Genomic DNA, 19914 nt, shown 5'->3' with positions numbered 1-19914 from the left:
TATAACACACCCTCTCTATATAACACACCCTCTCTATATAAACTCACCCTCTCTATATAACACACCCTCTCTATATAACACACCCTCTCTATATAACACACCCTCTCTATATAAATACACCCTCTCTATATAACACACCCTCTCTATATAACACACCCTCTCTATATAACACACCCTCTCTATATAGCTCACCCTCTCTATATAACACACACCCTCTCTATATAACTCACCCTCTCTATATAACACACCCTCTCTATATAACACACCCTCTCTATATAAACACACCCTCTCTATATAACACACCCTCTCTATATAACACACCCTCTCTATATAACACACCCTCTCTATATAACACACCCTCTCTATATAAACACACCCTCTCTATATAACACACACCCTCTCTATATAACACACCCTCTCTATATAACACACCCTCTCTATATAACACACCCTCTCTATATAACACACCCTCTCTATATAAACACACCCTCTCTATATAACACACCCTCTCTATATAACACACCCTCTCTATATAACTCACCCTCTCTATATAACACACCCTCTCTATATAACACACCCTCTCTATATAACACACCCTCTCTATATAACACACCCTCTCTATATAACTCACCCTCTCTATATAACACACCCTCTCTATATAACACACCCTCTCGATATAACACACCCTCTCTATATAACTCACCCTCTCTATATAACACACCCTCCCTATATAACACACCCTCTCTATATAACACACCCTCTCTATATAACACACCCTCTCTATATAACACACCCTCTCTATATAAACACACCCTCTCTATATAACACACCCTCTCTATATAACACACACCCTCTCTATATAACACACCCTCTCTATATAACGCACCCTCTCTATATAACACACCCTCTCTATATAACTCACCCTCTCTATATAAACACAACCTCTCTATATAAAACGCCCTCTCTATATGACGCACCCTCTCTATATAACGCGCCCTCTCTATATAAGACACACTCTGTATATAACACACCCTCACTATATAAACACACCCTCCCTATATAACTCACCCTCTCTATATAACGCACCATCTCTATATAACACACACCCTCTCTATATAACTCACCGTCTCTATATAACACACCCTCTCTATATAACACATACCCTCTCTATATAACACACCCTCTCTATATAACTCACCGTCTTTATATATAACGCACCCTCTCTAAATAACGCACCCTCTCTATATAACACACCCTCTCTATATAACTCACCGTCTTTATATATAACGCACCCTCTCTAAATAACACACCCTCTCTATATAACACACCCTCTCTATATAACTCACCGTCTTTATATATAACGCACCCTCTCTAAATAACACACCCTCTCTATATAACTCACCGCATTTATATATAACGCACCCTCTCTATATAACACACCCTCTCTATATAACACACCCTCTCTATATAACACACCCTCTCTATATAACACACCCTCTATATATAACTCACCCTCTCTATATAACACACCCTCTCTATATAACACACCCTCTCTATATAACACACCCTCTCTATATAACTCATCCTCTCTATATAACACACACCCTCTCTATATAACACACCCTCTCTATATAACACACCCTCTCTATATAACTCACCCTCTCTATATAACACACACCCTCTCTATATAACACACCCTCTCTATATAACACACCCTCTCTATATAACACACACCCTCTCTATATAACACACCCTCTCTATATGACACACCCTCTCTATATAACACACCCTCTCTATATAACACACACCCTCTCTATATAACTCACCGTCTCTATATAACACACATCCTCTCTGTATAACCCACCTTCTCTATATAAAATACACCCTCTCTATATAATACACCCTCTCTATATAACACACACCCTCTCTATATAACTCACCCTCTCTATATAAAATACACCCTCTCTATATAATACACCCTCTCTATATAAAATACACCCTCTCTATATAACACACACCCTCTCTATATAACTCACCGTCTCTATATAACACACCCTCTCTATATAACTCACCCTCTCTATATAATACACCCTCTCTATATAACACACCCTCTCTATATAACTCACCCTCTCTATATAACACACACCCTCTCTATATAACACACCCTCTCTATATAACACACCCTCTCGATATGTAATTCACTGTCGCTATATAAAGCACACCCTATCGATATATACCACACCCTCTTTATATATAACACACCCTTTCTATATCAGGCACCCTCTCTATATATAACACACCCTCTAAAGATATAATGCACTATCCCTGTATAAAGCACACCCTCTGTATATTGACTGGACCTTTCTCTATATGTCACACAGTGGCCGACTCTACAATCCTGTGCCTCCAGTAGGGAGCCGCACTGGCAGGGGACGCATTGTGGGGTATCGCGAGTGGCTGGCTGTGATTGTTCTGCCCATTAATATTAATTAAATCATGACCTACACGTTCACCTCTCTCTATAGCAGACCCAGGGAGTGTCGGACAGTCCGCATACTCGCAGTTTTCATGAGGGATCACCGGATCGCAATCAGGTGTGGCAACACTGTCTGACTTTACCCCCTCTAACCCTGGGGTGCTGGGGCCACTGGTCAGAACCCTAATTGTTGCCTCAGTTGAGGTCAGCTCGATCAGCGTAGCCCCCCGGGGTACTTTCACCCACCGAGCCATCGCACAAACCCAATCCTCTCACGTTTACCTGTTCTGTACTTTCTAATGTTTTATTTACATTGATAAGGGTCCTCTCTTTAACTGCCTTCCTTCTAAAGTGTCAAGGTGTCAGCCCTGTCTCAGTGGGTCGCACTCTCTCTCATCTCTGAATCAGAAGGTCGTGGGTTCGAGCCCCCACTCCAGAGACTTAAACCCCATAATCCAGGCCGGGCACTCCCGGTGCAGTGCTGAGGGAGCGCCGCACTGTCGGAGGTGCCGTCTTTCGGAAGAGACGTTAAACCGAGGGCCCCGTCTGCCCCTCTCAGGTGGACGTAAAAGATCCCACTGTACTATTTCGAAGAAGAGCAGGGGGGAGTTCGCCCCGGTTTCCTGGGCCAATATTTATCCCTTAACCAACAGCACGAAAACAGATGATCTGGTCATTATCACATTGTGGGATCTTGCTGTGCATAGATTGGCTGTCATGTTACATTCCAATAGTGACTACACTTCAAAAAGTACTTCATTGGCTGTAAAACGCTTCGGGAGGTCGTGAAAGGCACGATAAAAACTTTCTTTTCGAGTACCCGATTACCCCCATCTTTCCCTCGTTGCCCCTCCCCTGTGTGTGTGTGTAAGCCGGGCAGGGGGGGTGGGGGGGGGCAGGATCGGGCCCAGCGATGCCACGCCCGGTCGAACAGCCCGGCGACACTCACCGTCTGAGCTCCCGGGTGAAGAAAGGCCACCCTGCGTAGCAGAGGGCAGCCGGTCAAGACCGCACTGGGGGGGGCTGTGAGTCAGCGGGGAGGAAAAACCCAATCATTACAAAAAGGAAGAAAGTCCAGAATAGATAAGCCTGCGAGCTCCATTCTAAATAAGCCCATTCCTGACTCGGTCTGGTTTGAGGCACCATCCGATACCCCTTATCACTCGAACATACTCTTTTGTTTGCCCTGCTATCAGCTGGCGCTGATCGGTTTTGTTATTCTCTAAATAAAATTCTGTGTTTAGATTCCAATCGTCGGACGGTGGTGGAGGCGGGGGGGGCGGTGGGGGCCGGGGGCAGGGGGAAGGCAGGAATAACCAGGAAAAACTCAGGAAGGAAGTTCCCAGCAAACAGAGAGGGAACGGAAACACATCCTAACAAGGTGACGTCTGAGTCTCTTGATTGCCCGCTCCAGGGCAATCGCTCATTCTCAGGCGCCAGGGGGGCCTTGGCTGCGGCCTACTGATATGAAGGGAGTCTGCACACCACATCAGAGGCTGGATGACTCTCCGAGGCGTTTTAACTCTTTGAGAGCCAGGGCCTGGAGCCGCTCGCAAACCCCACTGAACCGTGGAAGAGGCTGCCCTCGGAGGTGACCGTGAGGCAGTCGGATCGGGGTGGAGAAACCCAGCTGCGGTTCACTGACGTCCCTTTAGGGGGAAGGAAACCTGCCGTCCTTACCCGGCCTGGGGCCTGTACGTGACTCCAGCCCCACACCCAACGGTGGTTGACCTTTATCTGCCCTCTGAAGTGGCACCTTCTCAGGGGAACTAGCCATGGGCAATGAATGCCGGCCTTGCCAGTGATACCCGCATCTGGAGAATGATTTCTTTCTTTAGAAAATCGGTGCGTTGCGGGATCTTGCCGTGCGCAAATTGGCCACCGCCTTCCCTACATTGCAACGGCGAGTGCGCGTCAGAACTACTTCACCGGCCGTGACGGGCTTTGGGACGTCCTGAGTCGCGATAGAAATGCAAATTCTTTCCTTCTTTCTGTCGATAGCGGGTAAATCGCTGACCTAGAATCGCCAGCTCTGGTTGGACGTATCCCGGGAGGTTTCACCACGTGACCTCCCGCCTCCAACAGCCCCGCCATTGGTCGCCTGACAAGTCCATCATCGCGGGGCACCACCTCCCAGCACCAATTGGGAAGCAAACAGACTCCCCGCTACCCAATTGGATGATTCGTGGCTGTCAGTCAAAGGGGCCATTTTGGTTTTCCACCTCCAATCTTTTTATGACCAATAAACGATGGAGATCTCTTTCTCCATTTAACGCGGTGATGTGGAGACATTAGTTACAGAGGTTTTCATTCCATTTTCACCAGCAGCACTCAGATCACGGCCCCCTTTCCTACTCACCCTTACCTCGTCCAATGGGCTTGGGGAAAGGAGGCCACATTTAGTCAGAGGCAATCGAGGCCCAGATACTTTGTGTGGGCTTCCCCTGTAGTGACACCATGAAGTTGTTCTCCGTGGATGAGAGATGTTTCTGACAGACTACGAGCAATTCTAAAGCACAGGAGGAGACCATTCGGCCCCTCGTGCCTGTGCCAGCTCTTTGAACGAGCTATCTAATACCCTCTAGGGAGAACCGGCTATGCGATTAGGGTAGCTCCACTCAGGAAAACGTAGCACTATCTCGCTGTAGGACATTTAGGGATTGTTATGTGTGCGTCCATTGAGTGAGGACAGGGTGAGGCTTGGCTTTAATGTATTTTTTGCTTAAGCAGTGAGTGTTGATGACGTCATCAGGCAAAATTCCCTCAGGCAAGTCATAGAATGATACAGCACAGAAGGAGGCCATTCGGCCCATCGTGCCTGTGCCAGCTCTTTGAAAGAGCTATCCAATTAATCCCACTCTCCCCCTGCTCTTTCCCCATAGCCCTGTAAATTTTCTCCCCTTCAAGTATTTATCCAATTCCCTTTTGAAAGTTACTATTGAATCTGCTTCCACCGCCCTTTCAGGCGGCGCATTCCAGATCAGAACAACTCGCTGCGTAAAAAAACGTTCTCCTCATCTCCCCCTCTGGTTCTTTTGCCAATTATCTTCAATCTGTGTCCTCTGGTTACCGACCCTCCTGTCACTGGAAACAGTTTCTCCTTATTCACTCTCTCGAAACCCTTCATGATTTTGAACACCTCGATTAAATCTCCCCTTAACCTTCTCTGCTTTAAGGAGAACAATCCCAGCTTCTCCAGTCTCTCCACGTAACTGAAGTCCCTCATCCCTGGTACCATTCTGGTAAATCTCCTCTGCACCCTCTCCAAGGCCTTGACATCCTTCCTAAAGTGCGGTGCCCAGAATTGGACCCAATACTCCAGCTGGGGTCTACCCAGGGATTTTAGCATAACTTCCTTGCTTTTGTACTCGATGCTTCTGTTTATAATCCCAGGATCCCGTATACTGTTGCAACAACTTTCTCAACTTGTCCTGCGCAGATTTGTGTACGTACACCCCCAGGTCTCTCAGTTCCTGCACCCCCTTTAGAATTGTACCCTTTAGTTTATATTGCTTCTCCTCATTCTTCCGACCAAAATGCATCACTTCACACTTCTCTGCGTTAAATTGCATCTGCCGCGTGTCTGCCCATTTCACCAGCCTGTCGATGTCCTCCTGAAGTCTGTTACTGTCCTCCTCGCTTGTTCGCTACATTTTCGAGTTTCGTATCATCTGCAAACTTTGAAATTATGCCCTGTGCGCCCGAGTCATTGCACCCGCCAGCATAAACGAGCTGAGTAACGCCAACAGCTCCTGGTTTCCTCATTGGTCAATTATCCGTAAGTCGCTCGCACTTCCTCTGTCTCCACCAAGCCAGTTCCCCCAGTGATGCCATTAACAGTCAATTCATTGGACAAAATTGTGGTCAACAGGAATGGATAGAATACGCTCCCTCAGTGAGGTACTGAGCCACACAGGTCAGCAAGGTCCAGGGTCGATTTCCCCAGTCGCGTTGGGTCACCTCAACAGGGCCGGCAGCTTGATGCCATAACCTCCCACGGTGCCTTCTGGAGGGGGTCAATTGGCCAGGGTTGCTGGCCTTCATTACCAGAAGTTGACGCCTGCCTCCAACTGCTCCACCCCCATGCTCCCGCCATTGGTCAATCTCGGCGGGGCCCCGCTTTCCCACGGCCAATCGGGAAGCGAGCGGACTCTTGGTTACCCAATTGGATGATTCTTGACTGGACTGGAAACCGAGGACAGGATTGGTTCCGGTTGTCACACACACCTCCCGCACGGTCGAATAGTCTGCCAGCATCCACTGTCAAGGCTCATTCATGGGGAGTGACCCTTTGGGAGGGGTGGCTGATGGAGCCTGAGGAAAGTGACCCAACAATGAAGATCTCCAGGGAGCTCCCGTCTCAAGCCCGGAACCCCATTCTGGTCAGCGGCCAAATCTCTCATAACTCCGGAACTCTCACCTGAGAGAGGAGGTGGGAAACCAGGATCACGAGTCGGGACCTGATCCCAGATTAATCGCCCGGATTTACCATGCCACGTACAACATAGGTCACTGCGAAGCACATCAGAAAGAAAGAGCTTGCATTTGCATAGCGCCTTTCACAACCTCAGGACGTCCCAAAGCGCTTCACAGCCAATGAGGTACTTTTTGAAGTGTAGTCACTGTTGTAATGTAGGAAACGCAGCAGCCAATTTGCGCACAGCAAGATCCCACAAACAGCAATGAGATAATGACCCGATCATCTGTCTTAGTGATAATGGTTGAGGGATAAATATTGGCTCGGGACGCCGGGGAGAACTGAAAGACGGCACCTCCGACCGTGCAGCTCTCCCTCAGTACTGGCACCGGGAGTGTCGGCCTGGATTATGGGCTCAAGCCTCTGGAGTGGGACTCGAACCCACAACATTCTGACTCAGAGGCAAGAATGCTACGACTGTGCCAGGGCTGACGTCTTTGAAATACAGTCGCTGTTGTTTTGTAGGCAAATATGGCAGCCAAATTGCGCACAGCAAGATCCCACAAACAGCAATCTATTTTGGTGATGTTGGTTGAGGGTGGTATGTTGGCCAGGACACCGGGGAGAACTCCCCTGCTCTTCTTCTAACAGTTGCCACGGGATCTTTTATGTGACAAGCCGACGGGCCTTAACATCTCATCCGAAAGACGGCGCCTCTGACAGTGCAGCACTCACTCAGTACTGCACTGGGAGTGTCGGCCTAGATTTGATGCTCAAGTCTCTGGAGTGGGGGCTTGAACTCACAACCTTTGACCCAGAGATGAGAGTGATGCTGTCATTCAAATGCCTATCCAATCCCCCTGTAACTTTTTCCACGCTATCTGTCACCACTGCCTCCCTGAGACAGCCGTCCCACATACTCACTACCCTCTGCCTAAAGTAATTAAACTGTCTGTGCACCTTCTCCTAGCCCGCATCCCCTCGGGTCTCCATCTGCATCCTCGTGTTCAAATCCCCTCCATGGCCCTCCCCCCCCCCCCCCCCCTCCCTATCTCTGTAACCTCCTCCAGCCCGTCAACCCTCCGAGATCTCTGCGCTCCTCCAATTCTGGCCTCTTACACATCCCTCCCTTCGCTCCACCATTGGCGGCCGTGCCTTCAGCCGCCTGGGCCCTAACTCTGGAATTCCCTCCCTAAACCTCTCCGCCTCTCTCTCCTCCTTTACGATGTGCCTTAAAACCTACCTCTTTGACCAAGCTTCTAGTCACCCCTCGTAATATCTCCTTATGTGGCTCGGTGTCAATTCATGTTTGATAACACTTCTATGAAGCCCGTTGGGACATTTTCTTACGTTGGAGGTGCTATATAAATGCAAGTTGTTGTGCTCTTCTCCCTTTCTCTCTGGAAGGCAACATTTCAAACTGGGAGATAGTTCCTCAGGCACCTTCCTATACTTCACCTACAGGACAGTGAGCATTGGCAGGAAACTCAACCACAGGGAAACAAGTCCACGCCTCCTAGCAAGAGTCAATGATCAGCCATGGGAATCCTGGCGGATTTTCCCCTACTCTCCCCGAGAATCTGGACCCCCAACTGCATCGTTTACCTGACTCAGCACAGCTTGATGCTCAAACCTGGTTTCTGCGTGGCCTTGTGGTAATCTGAACGTTGCATTCACTGAGTCACCGGACAAGGGGAAATGTTGTTTCATGAATTATGTCATGGAATAAATTGTGTTATTCCGTAGGCGTCAGCCGTGGCCCGGCGGGTAGCACTCTCGCCTCCGAATTGGAAGCTCGTGGGATTAAGCCCCACTCCAGAGACTCGAACTGAGGGAGCGCTGCACTGTCGGAGGTGCCGTCTTTCGGATGAGACGTTAAACCCGAGGGCCCCAGTCTGCCCCTCTCAGGTGGGCGTAAAAGATCCCACGGCCGCTATTGGAAGAAGAGCAGAGGGGGGGAGGGGTTCTCCCCGGTGTCTTGGGGCCGATATTTATCCCTTGACCAACATCACTAAGAAACAGATGATCTGGGTCATTATCACATTGCTGTTTGTGGGATCTTGCTGTGCGCAAATTGGCTGCCACGTTTCCTACATTACAACAGTGACTACACTTCAAAAAGTGCTTCATTGGCCGTAAAGCGCTTTGGGACGTCCTGAGGTGGTGAAAGGTGCGATAGAAACTCTTTTCACAACCGAGGGATCAAACTTGCAATCTTCCTGTGCGGGGGGGGGGGATGTTATTTATTGATTTACGTCAAGGGGTAAATTAATTTATTCTTTGCCGGTGTTAATCGAAGGGTTAAGGAAAAAGCCAATGAGAAATATTTGAACAGACCTAACCTCGTCCTGTTCATGGGCCTGACGTCACCAGACAGTCGCTCTCTATCTAATCTCACACAGCGGAGACTGGCTCTCAATGTGAAAATGGACCTTAATGGGGAAAAGTCGCCTCTTTTGAAGAGGAAGAAACAAAGGCAGAAAATCAAACGAGGTTTAGGTCAACAGGAAGAGAGTGGAGTCAGGCTGGTTGCAAAGGGCCAGATCACAGTGCTCTCACTGGTGGGGAATGTGCCTGTAGTCGAGGGGCGGGTGGGTGGGTTGGGGGGAGAGGAGAGATGGAGCAGTCCAGATCCAAGCCTGCGACCAGGGACATTAATGCACTCGCTAAGTATGAGCGATGAGCTCCTCCCACCCTGTCCATCACCAGACGTTTAGCTGGTGAATGCACCACCACATTTGGTACCGAGCTAGAGACTTAGCAACATAGGAACAGGAGCAGGCCATTCAGCCCCTCGAGCCTGTTCTGCCATTCAATTAGATCATGGCCAATATGTATCTTAACCCCATCTCCCCGCCTTGGTTCCGTAACCCTTAATACCCTCACCCAACAAAAATCTATCGATCTCAGTTTTGAAATTTCCAATTGACCCCCAGCCTCAACAGCTTTTTGGGGGAGAGAGTTCCAGATTCCCACTCCCCTTTGTGTGAGGAAGTGCTTCCTGACATCACCCCTGAACGGCCTGGCTCTAATTTTAAGGTTCTGCCCCCTTGTTCTGGACTCCCCCCACCAGAGGAAATAGTTTCTCTCTTATCGACCCTATCAAATCCTTTAATCATCTTAAACACCTCGATTAGATCACCCCTTAATCTTCTAGACTCGAGGGATATCTCAGGTATACCCCAAAGCTCTACGAGCCCCCACTCCAGAGACTGAAGCTCAGAATCTGGACTGTTGCTCCAGTGCTAGTACTGAGGGAGTGCCGCACTGTCGGAGGTGCCGTCTTTCGGATGAGACGTTAAACTGAGGCCCCTTGACGTTAAACTGAGGGGTTACGGGGAGCGGGCAGGAAATTGGACATGAATTTAGATTTGAGGTTAGGATCAGATCAGCCATGATCTTATTGAATGGCAGAGCAGGCTCGAGGGGCCGATTGGCCTACTCCTGCTCCTATTTCTTATGTTCTTATGACTGTCTGTTCAGGTGGACGTAAAAAATCCTACAGCACAATTCGAAGAGGAGTGACAGCATCCTTCCCTCAACCTTTGAAGTACAGTAACTGTAGTTATGTAGGCGAACACAGCAGCCATTTTATGCACAGGAAGCTCCCATTAACGGCAGTGTGGCCTTTTTGATGGTGAGGGATATTGGCCAGGACACCGGGGGGAGAACTCCCCTGCTCTTCTTTGAAATAGGGACCTTTAACGTCCACCTGAACAGGCAAACGGGGCCTCGGTTTAATGCCTCACCCGAAAGACGGCACCTCTGACAGTGCAGCACTCCCTCAGTACTGCACTGGGAGTGTCGGCCTGGATTGTGCGATCGAGTCCCTCGGAGTGGGGGCTCGAACCCACTGACTCAGAGGGGAGAGAGAGAGACCCACTGAGCCAGGGCTGAGAGACTGGGAACGAATGAGTTGGAGTAGGGGGCAGTGGGGAGGACATGTCGTGGAGGAAGGGCGTGTAGGACAGGATATTTGAAGCTTACGAGGAACAAATGAGATAAGCAGTAATCTCGATGGGATAGAAAGAAAATCTGTGATAGATGGAAGACTGGAAGAATTGTTTATCAGACAACAAGCTTTTTTGTGTTTCTTCCACCCTCCCTAAACTTGAGCCCATCCTAAACTCTGCTGCCCCCGTATCCTAACTCGCACCGAGTCCCGTTCACCCATCACCCCCCCCTGTGCTCGCTGACCAACATTGGCTCCCAGTCCGGGAACGCCTCGATATTAAAATTCTCATCCTCGTGTTCCGATCCCTCCATGGCCCTCCCCACCTCCCGATCTCTGTAACCTGATGGAGGTGGAGGGTGAAGATTAGTGATCCTGTAGCCCACCTGATCCCACTTAGGAAGCATACCAATTTGTGCACAGCAAGATCCCACAAACAGCAATAATCTGTTTTTAGTGAACTCCCCCCTGCTCTTCATCCAATAGCGGCCGTGGGATCTTTTACATCCACCTGTGAGGGGCAGACGTCTCATCCCGAAAGACGGCACCTCCGACAGTGCAGCGCTCCCTCAGTACTGGCGCCGGGAGCGTCTGCCTGGATTTTGTAGAACTGACTCGGAGGCGAGAGAGAGAGAGAGAGCGAGCTACCCGCTGAGCCACGGCCGACACACGAGGAATAGTGACGTGGGTGAGGTACAAGATGCACTGTGGAACTGTACTCTGACACGAGTCAGCACTCTCAGGAGGGATGGGGATAGAATTTAGCTGGGGGGGAACGGGGGGACATGAAGATAAATCTAACGAATATCTATCAGGGCCAAAATAAATAGTCGGGAATTTAAGATGGGATCAGGTGGGCTACAGGATCACTAATCTTCACCCTCCACCCCCCCTGTCCCCGGCCGTTGCCATCAGCCCAGTTATGAGTCTGTGTGGAGCCAAGTCCCACGTGAAGAACAGAGGAGGGTGAAATCAAAGGGACACGGAGAAAAAAATTCCAACAAAAGACAATAAATAAAAGTAGAAGAATCTAGAAAAACAGTCGGTGCAGAGCCAGCGAGTGAGAGATTACATCTCTCTAAATAAGTGTCTTTCCACAAACATACAGTCACTGGCAGCCAAAGTAAATATTGGCAACACAATCAAAAGCCGGGAGAGAGGGAGAGAGCTCCAACAACGCTGGAACAGGGCATCTGTCTCTGATAAGCACAATGGTCTGTGTTCCAGTGTGCGAGAGAGTCAGAGACTGGCCTCCTTGGTGCCAAGCAGCCTTGTCCAGAGACAAATCCGACCATTGGCTTGGTGTCAACCATGGCTCAGCGAGTGGCACTCTCATCTCTGAGTCTGGTAGTACCGGGTTTAAACCCCACTCCAGAGACTCGAGCCTGTATTCCAGGCCGCCACTGCCGGTGCCAGCAATGGGGGAGTGCTGCACTGTCAGTAGATGCTGCCTTTCAGATGAGACCCCTCCAAGGCCAATAGATCCTTCCTGAGGTGCAGTGCCCAAAGCCGAATGCAACCAAGCCTATTCTCACCTGACCTTGACTGATAGTGACCAGGAGCAGGAACCCTGGCTGATCTCCCTACCCCCGTAGCCCAGGAGTCTGTAGGCTAATTGAAGCAACCTCTGACCCTATCCCCATCCTCTGCTTCCTCACATTGTTTCGTTTTGGTACCTGCGTTTTGCACAAGATCCCTCCATCCATCAGTATCGCTGATTCTCCTTCATCTACAAATTTGGACAGGGTTCCTTGCATCGACAATTTTTTCTGTGCTCCCAGAACGTAACTCCTGCAGACACACCTTGTAAATCCTTCATCTGAAACTTGAGGCAAGGTTTTCAATGAGGGACATCGGTGCTGGGAAATGGATTTCATTTCAAGCACCCAGCGCCTGTAACATTTAAAGCGTAAAGCTCCCTCTACACTGTCCCATCAAACACTCCCAGGGCAGGTACAGCACGGGTTAGATACAGAGTAAAGCTCCCTCTACACTGTCCCGTCAAACACTCCCAGGGCAGGTACAGCACGGGTTAGATACAGAGTAAAGCTCCCTCTACACTGTCCCATCAAACACTCCCAGGGCAGGTACAGCACGGGTTAGATACAGAGTAAAGCTCCCTCTACACTGTCCCATCAAACACTCCCAGGGCAGGTAAAGCACGGGTTAGATACAGAGTAAAGCTCCCTTTACACTGTCCTGTCAAACACTCCCAGGGCAGGTACAGCACGGGTTAGATACAGAGTAAAGCTCCCTCTACACTGTCCCATCAAACACTCCCAGGGCAGGTACAGGGTTAGATACGGAGTAAAGCTCCCTCTACACTGTCCCATCAAACACTCCCAGGGCAGGTACAGCACGGGTTAGCTCCCTCGAACAATGTGCCTTACTCCCAATCATAACAACCAACAGATCCTCCCTTGAAGTCTGATTTGTTAATTACACCAGACACTGACCCGTGTTGGAACAGGAGCTCGCGGGTCCTGATCCATGCTGTTGATCGGTCTCAACCAGTGCAACGGAAGGGACGCTACAATTGGCCTTCGCGCCGCTGGGCTGGGGAGAGGCGAAAATCAGGCGTAAATCCCACTCCCGGGGCAAATATATCCTCTGCTCACTAATCGTAGCAAAATCATTGTGCACAGATTGAATTGGCCCCATCCTCCCTGCTCGCTATCGCTGGGTATCACCAGGGAGCCATGGGGAAACTGGGCTTGTGTAATGATCGCAGCCTTGGCCGTGTAGTCCACGTCCCAAGAAAATACATTTTTTTAAAATGAGCTCTTGAAAGATTTTTAATCTAGTTTATTATTAAAAAAAAGTTGGATCAAAGTCATAAATCATCACAGGCTGGGTGCTTTCTTCGTATCATGATGTCATTGTGTCACATTAAGTTCATCAAATCAAACCATCTTCCCACAAGCCCTCTGTGCAGTAATGATGAACGGCCATTTTAAACATGTCTACATTGACCTCCATTGGCTCCCGGTCCGGCAACGCCTCGATTTCAAAATTCTCATCCTTGTGTTCAAATCCCTCCATGGCCTCGCCCCCCCTCCCTATCTCTGTAACCTCCTCCAGCCCCAACAACTCTCCAAGATCTCTGCGCTCCTCCAATTCTGGCCTCTTGCCCATCCCCCGATTTCCATCGCTCCACCATTGGCGGCCGTGCCTTCAGCCGCCTGGGCCCTAAGCTCTGGAATTCCCTCCCTAAGCCTCTCCGTCTCTCTCTCTCCTCCTTTAAGACGCTCCTTAAAACCTACCTCTTTGACCGAGCTTTTTGGTGACCTGTCCGAATATCTCCTTATGTGGCTCGGAGTCAAAGTTCAGGGGGCTTGTTCCCTCATCTCCACTGACGGAATGGGTTTTCTTTTGGCCAGTTAGATGTCCAACATGTGGGGATGCCTCCAAACTACTGAAAAACCTACGCAGGCCAAGTTTCTGTCCGCCTGATTGGGAGAGCGCACTCTCTCCCCATAGCAACACTTTCCACTTAACAAAGTCCGGAGAACTTAGGTGCAGGTTGGCAGCACCAAGTCTTTTAGGGAGCTGTCCCCACTACCAAGTGTGCACATGGGATGCTTCTGGAGTTTAAAACTAGCCCAGACCACCCGCAGAGCACTGGAAAGTGCCCCCACAGTACAGCACTGGGAGTGCCAGCCTGGATTTTGTGCTGAAGTCTCTGGGGTGGGACTTTATGATTCTATCTACTACAGGGCTAACTGCTGCACATACTCCAGCAATCATAAGCTCCACAGTCCATCGCCCGGGACTGGGTTATGGGTAATGGTGCATTGCGAGGGGCAGAGGGAGGCGGCTGAGAAGATTTAATACAAAACAGACGGCAACAAAGAAAATCATAAATTCCTCTTTTTCCGATTGCTCCGACTTTGACCTTCTCCTGTGTCATTTATAATCTGACTGACCTGTCAGTGCGATGAGGTCAAGGTGTGGCCTGTCATTCTCCAGAACAGAACGTCTCATTCTGCATCGACTTCATGCTGTACCTGCCCTGGGAGTGTTTGACGGGACGGTGCAGAGGGAGCTTTACTCTGTATCTAACCCTGTACCTGCCCTGGGAGTGTTTGATGGGACAGTGTAGAGGGAGCTTTACTCTGTATCTAACCCTGTACCTGCCCTGGGAGTGTTTGATGGGACAGTGTAGAGGGAGCTTTACTCTGTATCTAACCCGTGCTGTACCTGCCCTGGGAGTGTTTGACGGGACAGTGTAGAGGGAGCTTTACTCTGTATCTAACCCTGTACCTGCCCTGGGAGTGTTTGACGGGACAGTGTAGAGGGAGCTTTACTCTGTATCTAACCCGTGCTGTACCTGCCCTGGGAGTGTTTGACGGGACAGTGTAGAGGGAGCTTTACTCTGTATCTAACCCTGTACCTGCCCTGGGAGTGTTTGACGGGACAGTGTAGAGGGAGCTTTACTCTGTATCTAACCCTGTACCTGCCCTGGGAGTGTTTGATGGGACAGTGTAGAGGGAGCTTTACTCTGTATCTAACCCGTGCTGTACCTGCCCTGGGAGTGTTTGACGGGACAGTGTAGAGGGAGCTTTACTCTGTATCTAACCCGTGCTGTACCTGCCCTGGGAGTGTTTGACGGGACAGTGTAGAGAGAGCTTTACTCTGTATCTAACCCGTGCTGTATCTGACATAGGAACAGGAGGAGGCCATTCAGCCCCTCGAGCCTGTTCCGCCATTCAATTAGATCACGGCTGATCTGCGCCTCACTCCCATTTACCCGCCGTTGCTCCACATCCCTCGATACCCTTACCCAGCAAAAAAAGCATGGCTCTCAGCCTTGAAAATTCCAATTGGCCCCCAGCCTCCATTGGAGAGAGTGTTCTATATCTCAATTGACTTGGGAGTCCTCGGCACTGACGCTGCATGTAAAATGAAATGAAAACCTCCCTGCAGAAGCAGCCCTCTCTTTGATAAGCACAAACGCTCCCCCGCCCCACACACTCCAGCAAAAACTAGAACAAAGGTTTCTGAGCTGTTGTATATAAAAAAAAGTATCCTGTTTCAGGAGGGGGGGGGGTCAAAGGTTGCTTGCAAATGCGTAGCCCTTTTGAAGCCAACTTGCCGGCCCCCATCCATGTTGTTCTCATGTCAATTGGCAGGCTCTTGCCTCAGACATTGCTGTCTGCAAGAAATCACATTAAAAGATCGTTGAGTCCTCCTGAGGCCTGTGTTTGGATTCCATTCCCCTGAATGAAAAACACTGTAAGGCGGGATCCGACTGGGGAACAGTCGGGAACTGGAGGTCACTGCAGCAAGGGCGAGCGTCTTTCGCGGGCCGAGTGACGAGGCCTGGGCGGTGCAGCCGGTTAGGGCAGTGACCTTTCACCTTTGGGGCCTGGCTTCCAATCTCAGCCCAAACTCCAGGGGGATGAAACCGCCCCTCTCTGGGCCAGCTGTTGACATTCTCCGTGAGAAAGAGTGTTTGTTGGCGGAGGGGGGGGGGAATGTGGGACTCGCTACCACAAGGAGTGGCTGAGGCGAATGGCATAGATGGATTTAAGGGGAAGCTGGATAAACACATGAGGGAGAGAGGAATAGATGGATATGCTGATAGGGTGAGATGAAGAGGGGTAGGAGGAGGCTCGTGTAATGGACCAGTTGGGCCGAATGGCCTATTTCTGTGCTCTTAATGCTATATAATTCTCAATCTAACTCCCGATGGGCCTGGGCCCATCTCACAAGCCTGCCCGTAAATTGGAACTACATTGTTGCTGGTACAAAAGTCCCGTTTTGCTTTGAGGATTGATCCTGTTGGGTTCCGGATCCTTGCGCTCTGAATTACCTGCGCCTATTTCCGTGGCCGGATACCCGCAGCGAAAGCGAAATAACAGCGGTCGTTAAGTGTCAGCACCCGTGTTGTTCGGGTCCGACGACGCAAAGAAAGGCACGCCTGGCCTATTGGAGCAAAAGAGAACGAGGTATCTTATCGGGATAAGACCAAGGCAAGATCAGCCCAGTGAACCTTGCAAAGTCCTCCTCACTGGCATCTGTGGGTGGTGCCCAGGTTGGGAGAGCTTTCCCAACTGTCAATTGTATGATTTATATCAATTAATGTTAATTGTATTAAGATAGTGGGTATGCTTTTCATAGGAGAGCTTAGCTAGGGTGTGGTGTGTGTGTGTGTGTAAGGGGGACCTCCGCGAATAGAGGCTTGGAAGCAACTGAAGACCGGGCTCTAGTATTCTATCCTCCACCACCGGGCTATCCAATTTATTACACCAACAGCCTGACACAACAGTAGGTGCCAGCCGTGGCTCGATGGGCAGCCGTCTTGCCTCTGAGTCAGACGGTCGTGGGTTCAGAGAATTGAGCCAAGAATAATCTAGGCCGACACTCCCAGTGCCAGTACTGAGGTCCGCGGCCTCTTACACTGCTCCAATGAAGCTCAACGGGAGCTCGAGGAATAGCACCTCATCTTTCGTTTCGACACTTTACAACCTTCCGGGCTCAACTCAATAACTTCAGATCAGAACCTCTGCTCCCATTTTATTATCCGAGGGAGTGCTGCACTGTCGGAGGTGCCGCCTTTCGGATGAGGCGTTAAACCGAGGACATAAAAGATCCCAAGGCGCTATTCAGAGGAGAACAGGGGAGTTCTCCCCCGTGTCCGGGCCAGTATCTATCCCGAGGGGGTGGTGGAGGCAGATTCAATCATGGCCTTCAAAAGGGAACTGGATAAGTACTTGAAAGGAAAAAAATTTGCAGGGCTAAGGGGATAGGGCGGGGGAGTGGGACTAGATGGATTGCTCTTGCATAGAGCACAACACGATGGGCCGAATGGCCTCCATCTGTGCTGTAACCTTTCGATGATGCATCCAACATCACCAGAAGAGATGATTTGGTCATTGTGCACAAACTGGCTGCTGCGTTTCCTACATTACAACAGTGAGCACACTTCAAAGAAGTATTTCATTGGCTGTAAAGGGCTTTGGGATGTCGTAAAAGGTGCTATATAAATGCAATCTTCTTTTAAAGGAAGTAATTTACTTCTCTGCTTTTGCTCTGAGATATTGGTGACTTTTCACAGAGGCCGTTGTGTTACAGCACCATCCGGTGGACGGGGGAGCTGGAGCTTGTGTGGTGGATGGATGAGTAAAGATGGGCTGAATGGCACCCCCCCCCCCCCCCCGCCTCATATTTTATGTTTTGATCTTGTGATTGTGAAATGGTGTCTCGTTTGTCCCTCCCCCGAAGGTGCTGACTTCTTGCTGTTCCAAAGGCTGAAGCAGCTCTCTGCTGCCTTCTCCAAGTCCCACTTTTCGTAAATCCATACAACCATAGGATTTACAGCACAGAGAGAGGCCACTCGGCCCATCGTGTCTATCCTGGCTCTTTGCTAGAGCAATCCCAAACTAATCCCACTGCCCCACTCTCTCCCCATAGCCCTGTATCAATCCCAAATTAATCCCACTGCCCCACTCTCTCCCCATAGCCCTGTATCAATCCCCAAACTAATCCCACTGCCCCACTCTCTCCCCATAGTCCTGTATCAATCCCAAACTACTCCCACTGCCCCACTCTCTCCCCATAGCCCTGTATCAATCCCCAAACTACTCCCACTGCCCCACTCTCTCCCCATAGTCCTGTATCAATCCCAAACTAATCCCACTGCCCCACTCTCTCCCCATAGCCCTGTATCAATCCCCAAACTAATCCCACTGCCCCACTCTCTCCCCATAGCCCTGTATCAATCCCAAACTAATCCCACTGCCCCACTCTCTCCCCATAGCCCTGTATCAATCCCCAAACTAATCCCACTGCCCCACTCTCTCCCCATAGTCCTGTATCAATCCCAAACTAATCCCACTGCCCCACTCTCTCCCCATAGCCCTGTATCAATCCCAAACTAATCCCACTGCCCCGCTCTCTCCCCATAGTCCTGTATCAATCTCAAACTAATCCCACTGCCCCGCTCTCTCCCCATAGCCCTGTATCAATCTCAAACTAATCCCACTGCCCCGCTCTCTCCCCATAGCCCTGTATCAATCCCAAACTAATCCCACTGCCCCGCTCTCTCCCCATAGCCCTGTATCAATCCCAAACTAATCCCACTGCCCCACTCTCTCCCCATAGCCCTGTATCAATCCCAAACTAATCCCACTGCCCCACTCTCTCCCCATAGCCCTGTATCAATCCCAAACTAATCCCACTGCCCCGCTCTCTCCCCATAGCCCTGTATCAATCCCAAACTAATCCCACTGCCCCACTCTCTCCCCATAGTCCTGTATCAATCTCAAACTAATCCCACTGCCCCGCTCTCTCCCCATAGTCCTGTATCAATCTCAAACTAATCCCACTGCCCTGCTCTCTCCCCATAGCCCTGTATCAATCTCAAACTAATCCCACTGCCCCGCTCTCTCCCCATCGCCCTGTATCAATCCCAAACTAATCCCACTGCCCCACTCTCTCCCCATAGTCCTGTATCAATCCCAAACTAATCCCACTGCCCCACTCTCTCCCCATAGCCCTGTATCAATCCCAAACTAATCCCGATGGGCTGAATGGCCTCCTTCTGCGATGTATCATTCTGTCCTGACAAGGAATTTCGCCCGGAGAGGGTGTGTTGTGATTTTGGGGGTTAAGGTTAGAGTGCCCAGGGGTCCATTAAAATGAATGGTTGGAAGGTCCCATGTAGCCCACTGATCCCCCTTCCTGAATTCTCGCAGTGCCCCCCGCCCCACAGCCCCACCCCCTCCAGCGTTCAAAGCCTCATGTCAGGAGAACAAAATGATTCTTTAGGTGTCAGCCGTGGCTCAGTGGGCAGCTCTCTCCCCTCGTAGCCAGAGAGGCCGTGGGTCCGAGCTCTCACTCTGGACACTTGAGCCCATAATCCAGGCTGACACTCTGTGGGAGTGCTGCACTGTCGGAGGTGCCGTCTTTCGGATGAGATGTTAAACTGAGGGCCCTGTCTGCCGCATCAGGTGGACATAAGAGATCCCACACCCCACAAGAGGAGGAGTTCTCCCCGGTGTCCTGGGGCCAACATTTATCCCTTAACCAATATCACTAAAAAAAAAACAGATGATCTGGTCATTT

Source organism: Heptranchias perlo, chromosome 44 (genome assembly GCF_035084215.1).
Source record: "Heptranchias perlo isolate sHepPer1 chromosome 44, sHepPer1.hap1, whole genome shotgun sequence".
Classification (NCBI taxonomy): domain Eukaryota; kingdom Metazoa; phylum Chordata; class Chondrichthyes; order Hexanchiformes; family Hexanchidae; genus Heptranchias; species Heptranchias perlo.
Note: the sequence above shows the minus strand (reverse complement) of the source record.